Genomic DNA, 22,100 nt, shown 5'->3' on the forward strand with positions numbered 1-22,100 from the left:
CTTAACCTCTGTGCCCTCTCTGATAAAAAAAAAAAAACACAAAAAAAAAACCATGTGAATGGTCTGGGCTGATTCTTTGTTTTTTAAGGGAAATCAGATGAGGAATTAGGAATGGAAAGAAGAGAAGCCATAAGAAGGTAAAGGAGGGATTTTGGAAACTGCCTAGAAGTCAGTTTGTCTTGTCACTTGTCATTGGCAGCTGACAACAGGGCAGTCCTTTGGGCTGAATGTCAAAATGGGAACTGCAGACACCCTAAGCTTATTGAACAGCTCAGCTATCTGACGACCTCTCGCTGGGACCTCCCTGCGCTGGAGGGGAAAAGGCGCTCTGCAATGGCGAGACTGCAGAGAGGAGCAATGTGGTGAGGCAGATGTAGCTACTCCTCTGGAATGATGACAGTTGGCGAAGGATTTCAACCCGTAGACCTCAGCTGCCCCAAGAACGAGGATGATTATTCAGAGGAGCAGTATCTATATTAAGTGGCAGATTGGAGGGAGGGTCGAGTTGAAGAGACACAGGCACATCATTAAAATGTTCTGTGGTGAGGTGTAGTGACTCAGACCAAATAAAAATGATCGGATTTTTTTAAAATTCCTTACTTCCTTCTTTCCTTCCTTCTCTCTTTTCTTCCTTCCTTCCTTCCTTTGTTCTTTCTTTTCTTCCCCCTTCTTTTTGCTTTTATATATATTTTTTTAAGTCTACCTGCCAGATTTCGTGAAAGGCAACAATGTCTTCCACATGCAGGCCAACAAAATTAATTCATAACAGAGGCTGTCACCGTTTCATCCCAGGTATCGCCTGATAACCCCGGTAAGCTCTGCTTATTCCCTCTGACATGAATCTCAGAGACTTGGTACCAGAGAGCTCAGACGTTAACACCTTCTGTCGCTGTAACAGTTACCCCATGCAATTTCATTCGCCGTGGCACCCCTTCACATCAGACGCACTTTATAAAATAGCTAAGGAATTTTCAAATCATAAAAAAGTAGAAATTAAAGATGTGATTAAATGGCTCACAATTGGGTCATCAGGGCATTTAATAAAGAAGCCAAATACATCCCCCCAAATGCACAGGTGCTTTTATTTAATGAAGCAGATAAATGCAGAAATGAATACACTGATGCAGACAGAGCATCTGCCTCGTGATAAAATTAAGTCTTGTGACGGAAATAAATCACTGTGGGGGAGAATGTAACCCATTATCCAATGGGATTTTTTCTTTTCTTCTTACGTGACAGGACTTATTGGATTCCCCGGCGCCAGGCAGCTAAGTGCATCCACGATTTGATGATAAATCAGAGAGACTGCAGGACTTGAAATGCAACAACGACTTATTTTTCTGTGATGTAGAGATACGGGGAAAATTTTGGTGAGTAACTATTAAATTGGGAATCTCCTTTTCTGATAATCTGATCTTCTGGTACTATGTCACATCATCACGCAGTGCCAACAACCAGCAGTGAGTAAAACAGAGTTTGGACTAAGATGAATAAGGGAACTACTTATCTTTCCCTTTCTTTCCCAACACTCAGTTTTATCTCAAGAGTACCATAGAAAGGTTACTTTTGACATAAAAATATACTGTTCTTATTACACTTTCCTTTTTATCCCTTTCAATACTTTAAAAAATGGCAATAAAAGCATGTTTTTCTTTTTAAAACATTTTCACATTTGAACAATAGAAAAGGAAAATCCATATATCATGTTAAAAATACACAGGAACTAATAGAGCTCAGGCCTACTTTACCACGTTTGATAAATGTCACTTGAAAAAACATACTTTTATGTTTTAATGATTTTCTTTGTTATAATACGTTATTAATTAGTGGGAGTGGGGAGAAATGATTCATCTCTCCAAGATGTACCTTTATTTTTGTGTGATGAATCTTTGCAAGACCTTGAGCACTTGGCTAACACTTGTACCAATCGCAAGCTTTCATACTAAACTATATAGATTGCCCTTGTAAGAAACAGAGAGGGAGAAATCAAATGATTTTTTTCTCTCGGTAATTTTTTTAAGTGAGAACATAGTACATCTTCAAAAGGAACCTGATCCATCGTGTAAAAATATAGTAACAATCTAGCAACTGACATCCCAGAAAATACTCAGAAACGGTGCATTGTTGAGCCTGGGTGTATTTCAAAAGCCAGACCAGAATCAGTTTCCCTGTAAACTAAATCAAGCTCACTATAAAGCTGCTATCGCTGATTCGTTTTTCTTCTACATCTTGTCTTGTAAAGGGGCAAAGGTGGGGTTGGAGGGAGAGGCATTAAACATTGATCACTGGTAATTACGGTAATCTCCTTCAAGAGCATTAACTGCTGCAAACTCCTGCCTTCAGAGAGAGCTAACGCCATGTGACAACACAAGAAAAGCTGTTCAAGAACTGTAAACTCCTACAGCTGGGTACCAGCCTTTAATTAGAGTGCGGCACCGAAACAGACGTTCTTCAAGTATCCGAAGAGATATAATGAATCTATTAGCTCAAGAAGTAAGAGATATAATCAGCCAAATCATACATCTATCACAAAACATACCAAGAAGCCAAGGAGGGAGGGATACAATCAGCCAAATGTCATGACCGTCAGGAAGAGAGTCATTCAGCAGGCTTTGTTATTTAGTCGTTCTGTTTCACACAAATTGGATGATAAAAACAAAAAAAAAGAGACCTTGAAGACAAACATTTCCAGGAGTGTCTGGAAATTTGGAACATTTGCCTATGCTTTAGAAATTTAGTTTGACCTGAGACGTCATTTCCTGAGAGCTGAAGTCACTGATCTCCTTGCCATTAAGACAGTGGAAAGGGTTTTACAAAAATTAAGCAAGAGATCCTGGCATAAGCTCAGTGTTAATTATGGTTCTCAAAAGTGCATGCTGCTTTTTTTTAACATGATTGTTAAATCATGTTAAATCAATATTTTCCTAGGTTTGTTTTCCACAAAAACACAAACAAAAAGAACTAGACACAATATTCAATTGGCAAGTTCTCCATAGAAACCTCAAGATAAAGGACTAGAAAATGTACCTCGTAGTGTCCTTCATTATATGCGACCATCTCACAGTTTGGATCCAGCTACCAGTCATGCCACACATACCCACAAATGTCCCACTTTCTGTGGCTGTGATTTATTCCAGTCAGACATGCTAAACACAATTACAGGGGGAAAATGGACCCGCATTAATGGATGGGTCCACCTCATGGGGTCTTGTATCTTTTCGAAAACATAGAAATAATTTGAAATGGAAATCCATGTTCATTTCAATCTTGTTGGATTTATTTAGTCTGATCCTCTCTTGATTACCACAGAGAAATCTATTTTTATGATCACATAAGGAATCATGGTTATGTTTGAAAAGTCTGTCCATGAATAAGAAGCATTTCATTTTCCAGAAGAGGAGACTGTAAGACTCAGAGAGGTTGATATGTTACCTGCACCCACGCAGGTGGTTAGCAAGTGGGTCAATCTAGAACTCATATCCCCTACTCAGAGTCCAATATTCTTTCCACTACGCTATCGAACCTCATATCTTCTAACTCATCAAGTGAACAGCACTGAAGCGGGAAATCACAAAGAAATCAAAGATATGCTCCTTCAGCCTCTGGGAACTTAGCTGAATATATTTTCAACGTTACACAAGGCCTAAACCAGATGTCCAGGAGATAAAAAGACAGAATTAGGATAGAAAAACGTGTAGTTGAAGAAGATTTGAGTGAGGAAGAGGGTGAAAGTTGGGTTCTGAAGTTAGTAAACACATCCATGAGTACTATCCAGGCCACGAGGATTAATTCAGTCGACACCTATATCAGGTGTCAAAGAGCCAGCTACACAGACATCTTCACAAAAAGCATTCTAGGCATAGAGAACAGCAAGTGCGAAGACCCTGAAGCAGAAATAAATTCCAAGAATAGGAAAAAGACCAAAGTGGCTACAATTGAGTAAGCAGGAGATGGAGTAGAGAGGTAGGCAGGGGTCATCTCCTTAGGAATGTTTAAACCATGGAAAGGAATTTGGCATTTGTTTTGATGGCAACAGGAAGTGAATGGAAGGTTTTAAGCAAGGATGTGATATGATCAGATTGATGTTTTTTTTTTAAAGATTACTTTGGCTGCAGTGTGAAGAACGGATTGTAGGATTGAGATAACAGACTTGAAAGTCCTTTTGAAAACAAAATGTTAAGGTGAAATCTAAATGGAAGCAGTGGCTGTCATTACATAAACAGCATCACAATCTTCAAAAATAATAATGCAGTGATATTTTTCAGAGAATGTCTTAAACTTTGGCACTAGCCAAAAGCATATGGTTTGTCCATGTTCTGAAACACTGAGTGATAGATCTTTGAAACAGAGGCAAGATGAAACTGACGTTGGGCATCGAGTTGAGTCGTCATTGGAATTCAAGCCATCTGTGTGGCTAGTGCAGATTAAGAAAACTCCGACTCTAACACGGGTAAGTCTCTGCTGCTCAAAGCTGTGACCATTTCAGAATTCTGTCACCTAAGCTTTTCCAAATTGAATAAAGGGAAACAATACTTTTTTACAAAGAAGATCCCAAAGATCTTCTTGCTTCTAAAAGAAGCGGCATAAGTGATTTGAGGGACAGAAATGCAGCCTCTGCATTGAGAAGAGGCAACACTTGGTGACTTTAGGGATCAAAGTCCAGATCAGTTGGATGGTTAAAACACAACTGGTGATTTCCTGCAGTGAAGGAGTAGTAAAGTCCTGCACCAGCGCTAAATTCAAACTGATTAATTTCATTCTGCCAATCTCCATTCAGGTTCGGTAGTGTCTCTGCACTATTAACCCGAGGCAGATTTCACCTCTCAAGTGCTGCCTGTTGATGACAAATTTCCAGAGATGTCCAGATAAGACAGAAAATGAAAGGAACAGTTTATAAACCTCTTTAGGGAAATCACTGATTGTGTTACTGTCTTCAGTAAAAGTTAAATAATTAAATCAATAGCTCAAGGACCACACTAGCCACACACGATGAAAAATTCAAGTTCTTGGATTTGAAAAAGCAAACGCCTAGAACACCAGGCTTCATAATGAAACAGATTCGGGTTTGAATACTGGTTCTATCCTTTGCTACTTGAGTCACTTACTGATCCATTATTTTTAACCTCTCTCTGCCTCACTTTCTATATCTGTAAAATGAAAGTCATATTGACAGCTGATTGTTGGGATGGTCAAAATGAGGTCATGTTTGTAAGGCACATAGTAGGTACAGAAGAAATGTTCATCCCATGCCAGCTTGCCCACCTTCATCTCCCTTGAGGGCTTTCCAACAGCATTCACGACTTAGAAAGATTCCACTTGTGCTACATATTGAATATCTGTGTCCCCTCAAAATTAGGTTGAAACGTAATTCCCATTGTGATGGTATTTGGAGGTGGGGCCTTTGGGAAGTGATAGGTTATGAGGACGGAGCCCTCACGAGTGGAATTAGTGTTCTTACAAAAGAAATCCCAGATACTTCCATTGTCGCTTCCACCATGAACCAGGAAGCAAGCCCTCATCAGATACTGAATCTGCTGGCAACTTGATCTTAGACTTTCCAGCCTCCAAAACTGTAAGAAATAAATGTTTGTTGTTTAAGCCACCAAGTCTATGGGATTTTTGTTATAACAGCCTGAGCTAAGACAGTCTGGTTACAGAGATGAGGTCTTCAAAGGAATGAGAACCCTTAAGACAGAATCCTGAAGAAATGTCCTAGGTCCCTAGGTTATTCCTAAGAAAGATGATTTAAATGTAAAATGCAGCAACAAAGTGTCTTGAAGCTGGTGACTTAAAGAAAATTATAAGCACTAAACTTGTAAAGGAATTCATATTCATATTTTTAAAATGTGAAATAGAAGAACTTTTGGAAAAAAAAAGATATGCTTCTTTTTCAAAACAGGTTTGCAAAACTCAGAAGGCAAAGTAAACAGAAACTTAAAATAGAGTACAGGAATCTATTGTCCTGGGTATTAAGAATGAAGTCGGCTTGGTATACTGGAGAGAGCAGGAGACGGCAGCCTAGAGAGGCATGTCCTAAGTCTAGCACTACCAGCTGGGTAACCTTTGGTAAATCATCCCCCTCTTCCCCTTGAGAGTCTGCTCGTCTGTTAAATGAGCTAATTAGCTAAGACAATCCCTACAGATCCTGTCAGATCCAGCATTTTTATACTTCTATGGCCCTAAGATCACAGGGACTGAGAGAGAAGTGTTAAGCGACATCTGATTCACATTTTCATTTCCAGACACAACTGGAGGTTCCTGGATTTGAGGTGCCACACGTAAGCTGGTGGAAAGGACACAGGGTTGGACCTATGAAAAGAACAAATACAAGGAGTGAGGAAAAAATGCAACAGAAAGGGACAAAGCAGAGTCTCACTATGGCATAGTAACTGGTGCAAAATTGTGTTGATTGATTAAAAAGAAAGAAGAAGAGGAATCGATGGAGAGGTGTAGGGAAGAGAGGGCATACAGACACAAAACCCAGAAATCTTATGATTTCATTGTCATATGCAGAGGGGGCTCAGATTAAGAGTGGGGATTGGAAGAGTCCTGGAGACATGTAATCCCACGGAGGTTCACAGGGGGGACATTACCTGCCAAGGTCACTCCGCTAGTTATAGATCCAAGATCAGAACCAAGATTCTTGACTATTGACCAGTTAGTCTTCCTTCCACTGGAAGTACTACAGATTGGTTCGTAGAGAAAAGGCTGCAGTGCTCGTGTAGGGAACGGCTGCTGAGAATGTCCACTGCGGGGGGCAAGAGTAATGGCCTTGCAATTTATAGGTTTGCCCCTAAACATTGGTTCAAATGACTTCTAATCCTTTATTCCTCTTCAGAGTAACACGGTGCTGAAACAATCTCAAAAGATGCATAAATACACTACTCTCTAGGAGCTGAGAGAAAAGATATGCTTGGGCACCTCTTTGGATTACATTCTGTATGTTCTGTTTGTAACTTGCTAGTCCGTTGGTTAGTGCATACCATTGATAGCCACGATGTCTTCCTCTTGCTACATTGTAGACTGCATAATTTAATAATCCCAAACACCTGAAAGTTGAATACTACTTCTCACCCTATGACCAAGGCACACCTGTGTGACTAGATGTGCCCCAATCCGTGTCATATTACCAGAAAAGAACAAAATTAAAAAACCACCACTGAGGTCAGCAGTGGCATCCTGATATTTAAAAACTGCTGTGCAGTAGCACCAGTCCTGATGGCCATCACTCTTCAATTCACCTATACAATTCACCTAGTACAAAAACAAGTGTAAAGCTACTGTCCATTTAGCTCATTTTCCCTAGATTTAATGTAATCCAATTCTAATGTGCATTAATTCTAAGATGCACATCTTTTCACATTTTGCCATCTGAAATCTTGATGTCTAAAATTGGGAGGCATTTTATAATCAATAGTATGTCACAGTTTAATTGGCAAATGTTTTTTCCTTGTGATATACGAAGTAATCATGTATACTCGTTATGATTGTGGTGTCTTAGACTCAATGAAATGCAGTATTCAAAGCAGAAATGGAGAGCCATTTCATCACTATCTTCCATAGGCTACAGGAAAGTGAACTACCCATTTCTCTCTCTCTCTCCGTCTCTCTCTCGCTCCTCCCACCCCCCCCAATGTGTGTACACATGCTCTATCACTATCGCTCTGTCATTTTCTCATCCTTTCCTTATTTTAACTAAGATTTATCAAATGCTTCCTCTGTGACAGGCACTATGCTAAGCACAGGAGATGAAATGATGAACCAAAACAGAAGTGATCCCAGCCCACATGAAGCTTATCATCTACTAGGGAGAGACAGATATTGACCAAATAGTACAAAAACAAGTGTAAAGCTACAAGTATAGTAAAGTGCTTGAAAGGAGAAGTGTATGGTGCTATGAAGGAGTACGGAACAGATTAATGACCTAGTTGGGAAAACTTCCCTAAGGAAGTGAAGAATGATCCGAGATATCATGCTTCAGAAGAAGTAAAGGTGAAAGTTGAAGGCAGAGCCTTTGGGCACAGGTAATTTCATATCAAAAAGTCCTTTGGTAGATGGAAATAAAGCTTTGAGAAAGTCATGTTGCTGGAGCCCAGAGAACAAGGGGGATGTGTATGAATGTGGGGTGAAATGGGTCAGGAGTCAGAATATAGCAGGGCTCTGTCTTTGTCTTAAGAAAATTTGAAGGCATTGAAGAGATAAAACCAAGGGGGAAGGGTGGGAGAGGTAAGATGCTCAGAACAAAAACACATTCTAGATGCTGGGTGGGGTCCACTAAAGGGTGCAGGCTAGGAGACTGTTCTAGTGTTCCAGACAAGAACGGATGGAGAAATATAGACTCAGGGCTGCTCTCTTCACCAGCTCAGCCTCGCAGATCTCAGCTCTGCAGTGCAGTCCTTTCCATTGCCTCTTCTGCACACAGACCTTGCAGTGACATCCTGAGAGTGAAACCCAGAGAATGAGGTCAGAATATTCAATACAGGTTCCTACAGCAGATGGGAGAGAACCAAGAACAAAGCATGACAGAGAAGGGATTTGGGAATGCACAAGGAGGGGAAGGAAGCATGGCCCATGTGGTCTGCCAGGTCTCGCCCAGCTGGGAAGTTTTGTGATGCCTGGACCCTCCCCTGAACTTTCCAATGCTGAGTCAACCTATTGTACCTCTGGCTTGGTCCTGATTAGATGCACTGAAGATCTCACAACCAACTTGGGGAAGATAAAAGTTTATTTGAAGCTTGAAGAAAAAGAGCTCTTTATTTAAAGAGAACACAAAGGGTCCTTAGGAGCTTTCTTTTTCCTTGGCAGATATTGACTTACAAACCAGTCTTATTCCACTGGTTGGAATATATCTATTTCCAGTCCTTGTACATCTACCCTATGAATTGGGATTTGATGAAGCCATATGAACAACTAATAAAGTTCAGTGTACAAATGCTATATGTTCTTAGGAAGGGAAAACATAAAACTTCAATCCATAGTTTATTAAAATCCCCAGGTAAGCACAGTTTACAAAGCTAAACGCCAATACCTATAACTCACCCCCATGATAACGCTGGCCATAGACTAACTGCCATCTCTAGCTGCGTTCGAGTTTGGTTGCCCTTCAGAAGTACTGAAGATCTAACTCCTAATGGCTTTTTATATAAAAACAGTCTTTGATTGACAGAATCTAATCACTAGCAAGGCAGCAAACAAAAGCTGGGCAAAGCGCAGTTCCCTGTTAAGTATTTTTCCTTGCAACATCTATGAGCATCTGATCACAGAGTCGCGCAATTATTTGCTAACTGAAGATGTTATTATTCTGTTACTGTCTTAGAAAAATAGTAACCTTTCTCAGCAAAGATAAAAATATGTGGGTTCTTTTCCCGCAGTTTATATATCTTAAATCTTAGGTCATTTTTACAGCAGCTTTCTTCTCAACTCTCTCACCATTTATCTTTCCGTTCTCAGCAAGGGCTAGTTTACTTAATACAGGAAGACCTTCACATAACTTTCTGGCATTAATTATGATGGTGGCACAAACTCCCGTGTGAAATATTTGCTGCAATGTGTCCTGCAGCCTATTAAAAAAAATACAGTGAAGGAAAAAAAGAGAAGGGAAAACACTTCTGATGATTATTCGTGATTTTACAAGAATTTTATGTAATTAATTGAGCATTTGATTGTAAAGCACAGAGCCTCTTCCATACAGCCTTGCATTAATAAGCTCATATAAACATTTTAAAACTGTGTCTGCAAGAAAAGGGAGCGAGAAAGGAAAGTTGTCAAGGTTCTTCCACAGGCTTCTATCTGAGAACAGGGTCTGATCCTGCTCTTGCTAGAGGTGTCTTCTGGTGATGGCATGAGGGTTAGGAAGCAATGTGAGTGATATTAAAATAATACAGCCCTCAATGGCAAGCAGTGAGAAGCTGCACATTTCAAGGCTGATGATGTATTGCTAGCTTCCTTCTCCTCACTCTTCTTCTTGTAACTACAAACAACTCTTTGTAAACTTCCATTTTGAGAAGAAGTGAAGTGGGTAAAACATAGACAGGGTCAATATTTTAAGAGACAGCTCTGGGTGTAACTTGACTGGAGGGAAACTGACAAGATCTGTTTCAGAGCACGACACTGGAGTCTGCTTTGGAAGCAGCAGCAGCCTCCTGCAAACAGACTGTCACTCTGGTCTGGCTATGGGGCATTTCACTGTTCATCACCCCCTCCATCTGGACTATCCTTGAAGTAAATTGACTGAAACTTGTCAGTTTATCCTACTAGTACATCCAGACCTACCTACACCTTCTCCCCCAATCCTTGCCCTGACCACTTCTCCTCCTTAGCATGGTGCCTGACACACAGTAAGCCCTCAATAAGAGTAGGTTAGTTGATTGGTTGGCTGAATAAACAAGTCAAAGAAAGACTTTGGAAGGGTCCAATGGCTCAAGGGATGGCTCTGGAGTTTATCAGACCTGGAGTCAAATCCTGGCCACTCACCTTATTAATCCTATGTTCTTGAACAAGTCTTTAACCACCAAGAACTTTAGTTTCTTCATTTACAAAATGGGTATAATCATAATACACACCTCATAGAATTGTAAATGAAAGACTCATTCATATGTCAACAAACTACTTATCCCATTAGCTGAAACACAATAGGCCACTCAATGAATATCAGCTTTCAAGGCAGTTTGGTGAGGCTAGAGTATTTAAAGGAAGGAGCAATTCAGAAATACCTTCAAAAGCAGAAGTGACCATTACTGCCACCATTTGTTCACTGAGTCCCCATGGAAGATCTTGGTTTAACAAGTATTTATTAAATGCCTATCATATCCCTGTTCTGAGAAAACTGCATTGACTAAAACAAGATTCCTGCCCTCGTAGAATTTATATTCTAGTGGGGAGGACAGATAAGAAACACATGAAGAAATTTGTAACATGTCAGAAAGTAATGATGCACAATAAATATTCATTCATTTAATGTATATTTATTTATGACTGCTTTCTATAAATCACTGAGCTTATATAACATGTATTCTGATCACAGGATAATAATTTTTGAGAAATATGTACCTAAAATATTAAGAAGTGAAGACAGCCAAGAAATTAGAACTGTCCACATAGCCTCCTAAGAGCAGACTGCACCCCTGTAACATTTGCCTAAGAGGCAGAGAAATGCTGAAAATTGTGACTGCTGACACATTCCAGGTTGGGACAGGGTCTCCAAATACCAACTAAGATCTTGGTCTTAGAATAATAGAGTCCCCATGAGTGTTAATTTTCACTTGGCATCATACAGAAATCCAGAGAACTGCTCAGAACCATCTGTTCAACTCAGATAATGAGGGGTAGTGGGCTTCTTTGGGGAATGTGCTGGGAGATATGAAGAACTGGGAGCATAAGCAGGACCTTGCAGTTTAAAGAGCAAATAAAAGCAATCACCATCATCCTGTCTGCTCCAAGTAAGACTCCAGGCTTCCACCCTTTCTTTTCCTGTGACTGTGAAATAAGTCAACTGAATAATAATATACTTTAAAGTATGGTCATCTTTTTTAGAAAGGTCAAAACCTTCTATCCCCTCTCTCGGAAGCTCTTGAGCAAATGTATCAATGCAGAGACTTTACCATCAGCCTCAGGACATTTGCTTTCCAACTTAAAGTCTTGATGGAAACAAAACAGCACCAATTATACACTCATGGACTCATGCACACACATACATACACATTCACACTCACACATGCAGTTGTATACAGGGGACTCTTATTCAAGGAGTTTCTACAGTATTTCATTCCTATGCTTGGAGAGTAAACAAGGCAGTTTGAGCTCAAGAGGAAAGTGCCAAAGTGCCTTGGCTTTCTAACCTGTGGACTCTGGGGAGAGTCATGTGGACCATCTGAGGGCTGCACAGAGACTACTTTCTTGTGTACACAAGGTCCTGGATTTTCCTTCTCATCGAACTTCTCCCACCCACAGTCACTACACTCAGATGTAACAACTCTAGCTCTTTCACGCTCAAGACCTGAATTCTGTCAGCTCAGAGCCCACAGGGAAATGAGGGAAAGAGGATAAACTACCACAAGCCGTAGCAGCAGCTTCGCATGGCAACCTATACTATTTGTGAACAAGTATTGCCTCTTTAAGGACAATTGGTATTAGGTGCAATATATAATTTATTCTGGAGGTTACTGGTTTATGAAGGTATGGGAAGCTGCCAACTTACATGAACTGCAGTTATGAGTAATAACTTACATTCAAATTCTGTTTTTAAGTTAATGAGGTATCTAACAGGCAATCCAGCAAAAGGCCTTTTGTGCATATAACCTCTTGCTTCCTAAAATAGAGATCTGGGTTTATATTATACCTTTCATACTCTCAGTCCCCTCATAGGAGCACCTACAATGTTCACTGAGAGAACATATGATAGAGTGACTCTTCACAATGTGGAGCTGCCATCATGTGCCCAATGAGTCTTAGAAAGCAGGAAATACCTTTGTGAAGAGTGTCCAGAGTCGTTAAAGTCAAAATTGCCTATATACATAGTGAGCCCTTGGGAGAAAAGGTATGCTGTAGATCAGCTGAGCTCATCGGGCAACCATAGAGTTGATCATTTCTAGGTGGGGATGGTGATGTTAGGAAAGCCTATTGTCAAGAAGTATAGCTCAACTCTTAATGGTTGACCTGAACTGAATATGCTCCTGAGCCATTAATCAGACTGGACATATGGTTTCTGCTGTTCATTTTTAGCCTCCCCTCCACAGACAGCATCTATCTGGACTTCTACCTTTGGAATAGTCTGTGGCCATTGCCAGCCCATCTGGATTGGACTCTCTCTTCTGCCCCAGGTTCTCGATGGCCTACCTGGTACTGACCTGCTCCTCTCTTCTGAAACCCTGCTTCATAACACTGTCTAGATCTGGATTGCTTGTCTTAAACTCAGGTCTGGGTTACTGCTTAGCCTCCAAAACCCACTATCGTCCCTAAACCTGGTAAAATATCAAAAAGGAGAGCCTGCCGAAACCTCATGAAATTTTTACTCATTCAGAAGGTCAGATGGGAAGGAATACTAATGAATGAGATATGATTTTTGAAAAAAATATATTTTTTTGTACATTCAAAATATACAGTGAATCCCACTGGGCTATTAATGAATTCATTTGCAGCCTTCCTTTGGAGCCCTGCTTAAATGAATGGGAAATAATGTTTTGTGATTGAGCAATCATTTCTACGTAAACAGTTTGTTCTTCCCACTTTTTCGTTTTTACACATGCAATCACACAATTAATCTTATTAGAAAACCCTTTTAACAGGTTGCTCAGTGGTGAGATTCATTCACTGAGGCCCCGATTGTGTTTGAGCACACACTACAGGCAAAACTCTGTTAGGCATTGTGGATACAACAGAGAACAAGATGGTGACGACCCCTGCCCTGGCAGAATTTACATTCCAAATTCCCACAAATTCTAAGTTAGCAGAGTATTAGTTAATTAACTTGTATTTTGCCATGAGTAGGTAGTACAAAATTTTCCCTGAAATTATACCTAGTTTCAAGTTCATGTTCAACATTTACTGAAAAATCAATGAATTCATCATCACCATATAGTCGTTTTCTTCTAGCCAAATTCCTTCATCTAACTCCAGTTCAAACACCGCTTCTCAGATGACTTCCCTACCCTGCTAAACACAATTTGTCCCTCAACCCTCTTCTCCTTCATCTCTTTGTACTCATGTCTGCATCGTCTATCAAGAGTTCATGAATGGTCATTTTTGAATGCTTGTTACCCTCATAGACTGTAATCTCCCTGAGGCATACTTCAGCTTCCTAGAACGTTCCTGTTCCAGAGCTCCAGAGCATAAAGCTGCAAAGCAAATGACTTAAGAGACTAGAGTCTATGTTCTCAAGGATTCTCTCACTGGCCTTCATGTGAATTCCGTCCTGACTTTCCCACACATGCAATCACTATTCCCATTCCCACTAGCGCAAGTTCAATAAATGATTAAGTTTTGGCAAAAGGAAATGCAATAGTTGCACATGTCCTATGCCTGGACATTTAGCCAGTCAATTCGTACCTAAAGAAGTCACAGTTGTGAAGCATTGCTACGGTGCCAAGAATTAATTACCCCCAAATAAGTCCTTGGGGAGGGACCAAGTTTCCCTCATCAACATTCAAGGCGAATGCCACCACACAAAGGAAAAGAGGAAAAAAAGCCCAGAAGCCTGAACAGGGACGAGTATTTAAAAAGAGAGTAGGGAATAGAAGAAGTATATTATGGCAGCCACACGCCTTTTTCTTCACGCAAGGCTGTAGGATGACATGTCTGCCGGGAATGGTCCAAGACCCCATTCTAGGATGACATGTCTGCCGGGAATGGTCCAAGACCCCATTCTTGGATGGTCCAAGACCCCATTCTAGGATGACATGTCTGCCGGGAATGGTCCAAGACCCCATTCTTGGATGGTCCAAGACCCCATTCTAGGATGACATGTCTGCCGGGAATGGTCCAAGACCCAAGCACCAAGACCCCATTCTTAGATGGTCCAAGACCCCATTCTAGGATGACATGTCTGCCGGGAATGGTCCAAGATCCCATTCTTGGATGGTCCAAGACCCCATTCTAGGATGACATGTCTGCCAGGAATGGTCCAAGACCCCATTCTTGGATGGTCCAAGACCCCATTCTAGGATGACATGTCTGCCGGGAATGGTCCAAGACCCAAGCATGAGGTGTCTGATGCTTCCAAACCAAGAGCAAGCTACATATTTTTTCTGAACAGAGATTTCTCCCTGTTGCTGTAACAGAATAAAACAAACAAGAATAAAGCTGAGTTCACAGATACCGGGGCAAAAGCACCAGCTGAAGCCAGAATGAACACGAGGCTCTCTCTGCACCGCAGACTCTCACCTAGATCCCTTCCTCGGTTTTACTTATGGGTGGAGGTGGATGAAGCAAGATGCTGAAGAGGCAGGTGGCAGCAGCCACAGGTGCCATCAGACTCGCTATCGGAACATGCGGATCTTTTGAGGTTTGTATTCATTTTCTATTGTTGCATAACCAATTACCAAAGCTTTTGTAGCTTAAAACAACATACCTTTATTATCTTAAGGTTTCTGTGGGTCAGAAGTTGGGCACATTTTATCTGGGTCCTCTGCTCAGGGTCTCACAAGGCTGCAATCAAGATAAATGTCTTTATCTGGAGCTCAAGGTCCTCTTTCAAACTCAGTCAGATTGTTGGCAGTATTCAGGTCCTTGAGGTTGTGAGACTGAAGCTCTCAGCTCCTAGGGGCCATTCCTCTCAATAGGCAGTTGACAGTATGGCTGGTTGCTTCGTCACGGCCATGAGGAGACTGTCTATCTCCTCAGGAAGGACCCAGTTCCTCTTTTAAAAGTTCTAATCTGATTAAGTGATGCCCACCAGGATGATCTCTTTTTTGATTAATTCAAAATCAACTTATTTGTGACCCAAATTACATCTGTAAAATCCGTTCACCTTTGCTTTACAATGTAAGCTAATCAGAGACGTGACATAGAATCATATGCATAAGACTTGACCACACTCAAGGGGATGGGACTATACAGGACACATATGCCAGGGAGTAGAAATCTTAGAGGCCATCGTGGACTTCTGCCTACCACAATGTTGCCATTCCCTCTTGACATTTCCAGCTCCTGGTTATTTCTCTAGCATAGAAGGAAGTAGGGGAAAATGGGTAGGGAAGAGAGGCAGAGACCCATTCTGTGGTCAGAGTTACTGGGCTGAACCATATGAAATCACCAATAATAGATATATCTACATACATATAGATTTAGATATACCTATAGATGATATAGATACAGAAGATAGAGATAGGGAGACAATCAGTCTCCTTTCACAAAGTGAGGTCTTCCAAACCACTCCGCTTTTGGGGTGCTCATGGATACTCTTTTCAGGTTGGTGCATATTATGTGTATTTAAGCTGAGATTTCAGCAGTTTTATGGGTAAAATAGTTATTATTGACTCTCCGTTTAACGAGTCCTCTTTTTCATCTTCGCCTTCATCTTTGCAGCAACAATGGCGTCCCAAGGAAAAGAGAAACGAGAGAAAGCTCCTTCTAGATCAGGCTTTCATTTCTAAGAAAAGCTTTCTTCATGACTGCCTAGTTTTTCAGCAGCTCAGAGCTATTCTCAGTTCATGGCGGCATACGTGTGTCTGTGTGTGTGTGCGTGTGGTGTGTGAGTGTACGTACACTTGGGAGTCTCTGGAAGAAAGTGCCTCCAGAGTACTCATCATTTCTGACAGATGAATTAAGTCGGGTCTAACAAGCAATACATACAACTCGTACAAAGCTGCACAGAGAAAGCCTTGCCCAAAGCAGGAAACCAAAGCAAAACTAAACTAAACTCATGCCCATTTTGTCAGGTGGAAAAACTTCAAGAAAACATCCTTATGAACCTGGAATAAACATGTTGGGTTCAGGGCCACCATTTGCTAAAAGAGGTGAGATGCACTTCTGTGGGCAAGCACAACAGCACCAAGGTATGAGTCGTTGCGGGTTGATAAGACATGCACAAACATGTGATCACGTGCATTTTCGCTTGATAAAAATCACGGCTGACAGAGTCATACCGCAGGCTGCGATGTTTGCAATATGAGTAGGAAATTACGAACCCAAAATGTCAGAATTTCACCAATCGTTTAAGCAAGGAAACGGTTTGTAAATGTTCTGAAAATTGGAAACCATTGTTTGAGTGCAATTCTGTTGGAAGCATGAATTAGATTCAGAATCATCAATACACATGACCATTTTGAGGGCTCAGGGTAAGTGAAAATTGAACATTTACTGAAAAGCTGGGTTACAGTGTAGTCGGATGGGAATTGAGAAGAAACAGAAAGAAGGCAGCACTCTTTCACTTAAACAAAATGTTTGAACTAAACAAGCAAATCTAACACGTTTTCTCAGCGACTCCACGTATGACCAAAGGCAAGTTGTTTCTCCTCTCTCTGCCTTAGTTTCACAAACATATATAAAAATGTTCATTCATTTATCAAACATCTATTGAATGCTAAGCATAGGCCAGTCACTGGTGTACTCTTGATATATTGAGAGAGATCAGCACAGCTAGAACGGGCAACACCAGGAAAAAGTTATCAAATGTTTGTGGGGGAATAGGAAAACCCAGATAGGACCCCATGAAAGACCCCTTCAAAATCCCAGAAGAACCATGAATATACACTTCTTATTGGAAGCTAGCCATGCAACAACAGAGTTTTTAAGTCCTTTCAACTTTAGTTACTGTTCAAATTATGATAAAATATATTAAGTTCATTGTATGACCCTAAGCTTAAAAAAAAGAACATACCTGAAAAATAACAGAGGACAAATTATACCAATAAATCTAAATGGTTGATTGACCCAGATATCAGCGACCTCGAACAACATTAGAAGCTGTTCACAGCAGGTCTCTTATCAATGTTCTGTCTTAAGTCCAGCCTTATATATAAGCTGAGGAGTCATTTGAGGGATAATTAAAGATATCCCCTCCTGTTGGTCCAGCCATCGTAACTGAAACTCCCAATGTTCTCACTTCTTTTTGTGGAGGGGAAAGGAGGGTTCTGGGAGAGGAAACTGTAGGAGCAGGAAGGAAGAGTCAGATGCCTACAGAGATCAGGGCAGTAACCTAGATGAATGAAGACCCCAAAGGTCGGGGGAAGGACTGTGATGTATTGGAGAATGTGGGCAACTACCTCTCCACTTCAGCCACGTGGTAAGGTTCCCAGGGCGGCTAAATCTTCTAATTATTTTTTAAGAAAATTCAAATTTTCATGTAAAATCTTAAAGCCCTGGCAACCAATTAAAAAAATTTAAACAGCGTTTGGATCAAAGAAAACAACCAGGTAACCAGTTGTGATCTCTACAGTAGAGGATAAAACATTGAAATTTTCGTTTCCTAATACTATGCATGAAATTATAATAATACAATAATATAATTCTTGATGACTAAAAGGGCTCTGAGGAAATGAACGATGAGGCGAAATATAATTGGGAAAGCTAAGATCTCCACGGCAGGGGTGAGATTGGAGGAGAGTGGGGAAGGTTTTGCACTTAAAAAATAAAACTGATGTACACTAGAGAGCACAAAAGAAAGATGAGACAGATAAGTAGAGACAGAGAAAGACAGCAAGCATTTAGAGTGAGGGAGAGAGAAGGAGAGAGAGAGAGAGAGTGAGAGAGAGAGAGAGAGCCAGCACAGAGGAACAAAGAAAGGAACAAAGGCAAAAATGGGCATTTCACGGAAATAAATATAATTCCTCTAAATTTTCACTTATAACAGTCTTGCTAACAAAACAATTTTTCAAAATTTTTACTGACAATAATATTATCATTTCTTATAGCATTCAGCATACTTTATGATGCTCCACTTTTGGGTTGTGTTAAAGATGATGTGTTAAACTTGTTATTCTCAGAATTAAATACTTAGAAAAAGTGTCTATGGACATATTTGAGAGTACGATGCTTTTTAGACAAATATAAGTTTTCCCTTGCAAAAAAACATGGAGTTGAAAGGACAAAATATTCATAAATGTGCCTTAACCCTTTGTGAGGAAAGAAGAGGGTTCATAAGCACTGGGGTGCAACCTTATACGTGAACACATATGCACCCTGTCTCTAAAATATATATTCAGGTGGAAGCCCAGAAAATTCCACAACTCTGAGGGTCAAGTTGTAGCATCATAAAAATGATAGACCTCCATTCGTGAAAATAATTTTCCATTTATGAAGAAAATTAAGAGTCCTAGCCCACTCCTGAGATATGAATATAAATAGATATTTATAGCAATCATGTGCTCCTTCCAAACATTATTTCAATTTTTAGAAAATCCATTGGGATATAGACCCAACTATTTCAATAAAGACTTGATATGAAACTATTCTCAGTTCTTCTAGTTTTTTTCTCTCTGAACAGGTGCAATTTTCTTTTTTCTTTATTTTTTTTCTTTTTTAACAAGCATCAGTAAAAGTGTTTAAAATGTCACAAGTTACTTTTTCAAATTTCTATCCAGGTAAGTCATATTTTGAAAACGACAACTAGTCTTTGTGCGCATAGCAATTTTAGAAAGTTTTATAGCTTATCCAATTTAATTCAGAGGGTGATGGGGGAGGGTTGGGATGCGGGGGGAGAGCAGTGGAAGAGGGCAAATAATGCCTTCTACTGCCCATCAATGCCAATCAACCTCAAGTCAGTGGCACGGGTCTCCATTTTTCAAATGTCAGTAAGTCTTCTATTAAAAAAAATACACAGGGCCACGCGACTGTATAGTTCTCATTCCTCATGATCTCATTTTCAAATGTTCCTGATCTTTCATCCCTTGCTTGCATTTTCTGATGGAGTGACACAACCTCCAGCCCACCCAAGTTCATATCCCGAAATCTCTGATAAAGCCATACTAACACTGTGATTTTTTTTTTTTTTTTTTTACCTTTAAAGGAGATAACCCCCAACTGGGAGCTTCATCCATTTTAAGGTTTTCTTTTTTCCAATTAAAAATAGATTTTAATCAAGAATAGCATGCAGATGTTGTAAAAATTTCACAGAGGCAAATAATAATAAGAATAATTAAAACATAAAAAATTGTATTCCATCACCCAGGGATTCACCTAGATATACTTTTTTGGTGTGTGAGTATATATTTATGCTCGTACTGTTTGAAGAAACAATAGGATGATGCCATTTTGCAGCCAAATGTTTCACTTAAATTATTGTGAATACTGTTCTATCAATAAATATCAACCACATGGTCCTTAATAGCCAAACAATACAATGACCATTGTATTGATTTGCCATAATATATTTAGTCAATCAAATTTTTCACTATTATAAATAATACTGTGAGGAACATCTTTCCAACTAAATCTTTGTACATGTCCCTATCTGTTTTCTTAGGTGAGATTCCTAACAACAGCAGCAGCAATAACGATAGAAATAATAATATTTATTGAAGACTTACTTTGTGCCAGGCTCTGACTAAACACTTTTCGTGCATTGTAGCTCAGGCAATCTTTGTACAAATCCCAGTTTTACAGGTTGGAAAACTGAGATACAATGAGGATAAGTAGTTTGTCTTAGGAAGTAGTATTCCCAGGTCTCCCAGATCTGGGTGAATCCAAAATCCATTATTTTACCCACCCACTATTCTACCACCCTGGAGGTGAAGTTTTCAGCTCAAACAATATTCATGGTTCAAAGTATTTTGATGAGACCCAGCAAATAGCCCTCCAGTTATACCAACTTCCATTGTCCCTACGTATTCAGGGGAAAGGTTTTCCAGGCTCTCCTAGCCCTCTCCAGAAACACCTTCCGAACACCACCAACACCATTTAAACACTGCTATGAGTTAGCTTGAACACCTCCGAAAACGGTGCTATAAAAATAAGCAAAGGACCTGGGACTCAAATTGAACGTAAAAGTTGTTGCAGATATTGTTTCTTGACAAACAGCCTCTCCAAACCACATAAATTGTCCCAAACCTCTTAAACCTTTGCTCTACATCACCCACATAGGACTGCAGAGGGAATACCGCAAAGGAACTACAGGCTAATTGAAAAATCATTCACTTGAGATCCAGTAAGGACCATGCTCCATTTCTATGGATGTATATAGAAACTAGAAACACGTGGAGTCCTCCCTGAACTGGGCAATTGGCTAATCAGCAAACTCAAAGGGAAACTGTCTGCTTTTTCCTCCCTTGCATTGCTGGATTTGCATTTAATAATTCATGGGAGATGCAAAAAAAAAAAGAAAAAAAAAACACAACTCTACAGGGCAGATCGGGTATCTAAACTCCTTCCACCCCTGAGCCCTGGCTGCTCCCCTTTCAAAGAAAAACTGCAGCATTGACCAGGTGAGAAGCCAGTCTACCACCCAAGAGCTGATGTTTCTAAAACCTATTGTTCAAAGATCATTATCATGGTTTTCCATTAGCAGGAGTAAGTAAACGCTTTCCTAAACAATCCTGTCAATGGTTTAAAAAAATATATTTATTTTTGGAAGAAAGTCTCAATACGGTACCGGCAGGGGATTATATTGATCTTCATTTTGGAGGCTTTTTCCCCCCTGCTTTTTGGAGGGACAATTAATATCGACTGTACCTATCATTAATTTTCCACAGTCAGCAGGCGCTTTTAGGTTTTATAAGTACAATATCAATACGACTGTCTTAGAAGCTCTTATTTATTTTATGTTTTCCTCCTGCATTCAATGTTCTCTACCCCCACAAGATAATACTTCACAGGGTTAAGGCAATTGGCTACTAGAGAGAGTCACTCTGATGCTTGTAAGGAGATGGGCTCTCATTATCTTTCCAGAGGGATCAGATGTGCGAGGAAAACGCTGCGATTTCACAGTTCCTCTGTTCTGGGGGCAGGAGAGTGGGTGCCAAGAGTGGAGATAGCAAAAAGGGGACAGAGGAGGTACATCAGCACCCCCTTTCTCTTCTTCTGCATCCTGGAGCTCAATTTCCTATACTCCTTGTCTGTTTAAAATCCCCATGGAGCATGTGTCCATCTAGACATGTAGTCTTCTCCTTACAGGGAACGTAGATACTTTATGTGTGGTTTTAGTCTGTGTCTTCTCTCTGTTCTTTCAGAAACTATTCTTTCAAGAATCTCCATGAAAACACTACCAAAGATGCGGACAAGAGCTAAAATGTGGCCTCCATGGCTCTGCTCAGGCCAGTGTGGACTGGTCACCATTCCTACCTTTAGTGGTGGGTCTAACAGTTCTGAGGCTGCTAAAACAAGAATGATTCTAGTCAACTCCCCAGGCTTCTTGGCATGGTCCTCTAAGCATCAGAGCCCCTTGTAACCTTTGAGATGCCACCTGAAAGTGTTGGCTTGGAGGCAGGCTTCCTGGCCCATAGGAGGTGAGCAGGGCTCCCCTCATCTGTCCCTCTTCCCCCTTTCAGGCACATGAGAAATTGCAGAGTCTGCTGGCTGGGCAGCTGCCTCCAGGGACATGGACTATCCACTTCCAAAGGTCTCCTCAACCAGGAACACTTCTCCTCTTGCATTCTGTGCTACCTAAGACAGGTTTATACAGGTCTTCCAAAGCCATGGCTGAGAAGAACACAGGGCACCTTGTAGCCCCT

This window comes from Diceros bicornis, chromosome 8 (assembly GCF_020826845.1).
Source record: "Diceros bicornis minor isolate mBicDic1 chromosome 8, mDicBic1.mat.cur, whole genome shotgun sequence".
NCBI classification, from domain to species: Eukaryota; Metazoa; Chordata; class Mammalia; order Perissodactyla; family Rhinocerotidae; genus Diceros; species Diceros bicornis.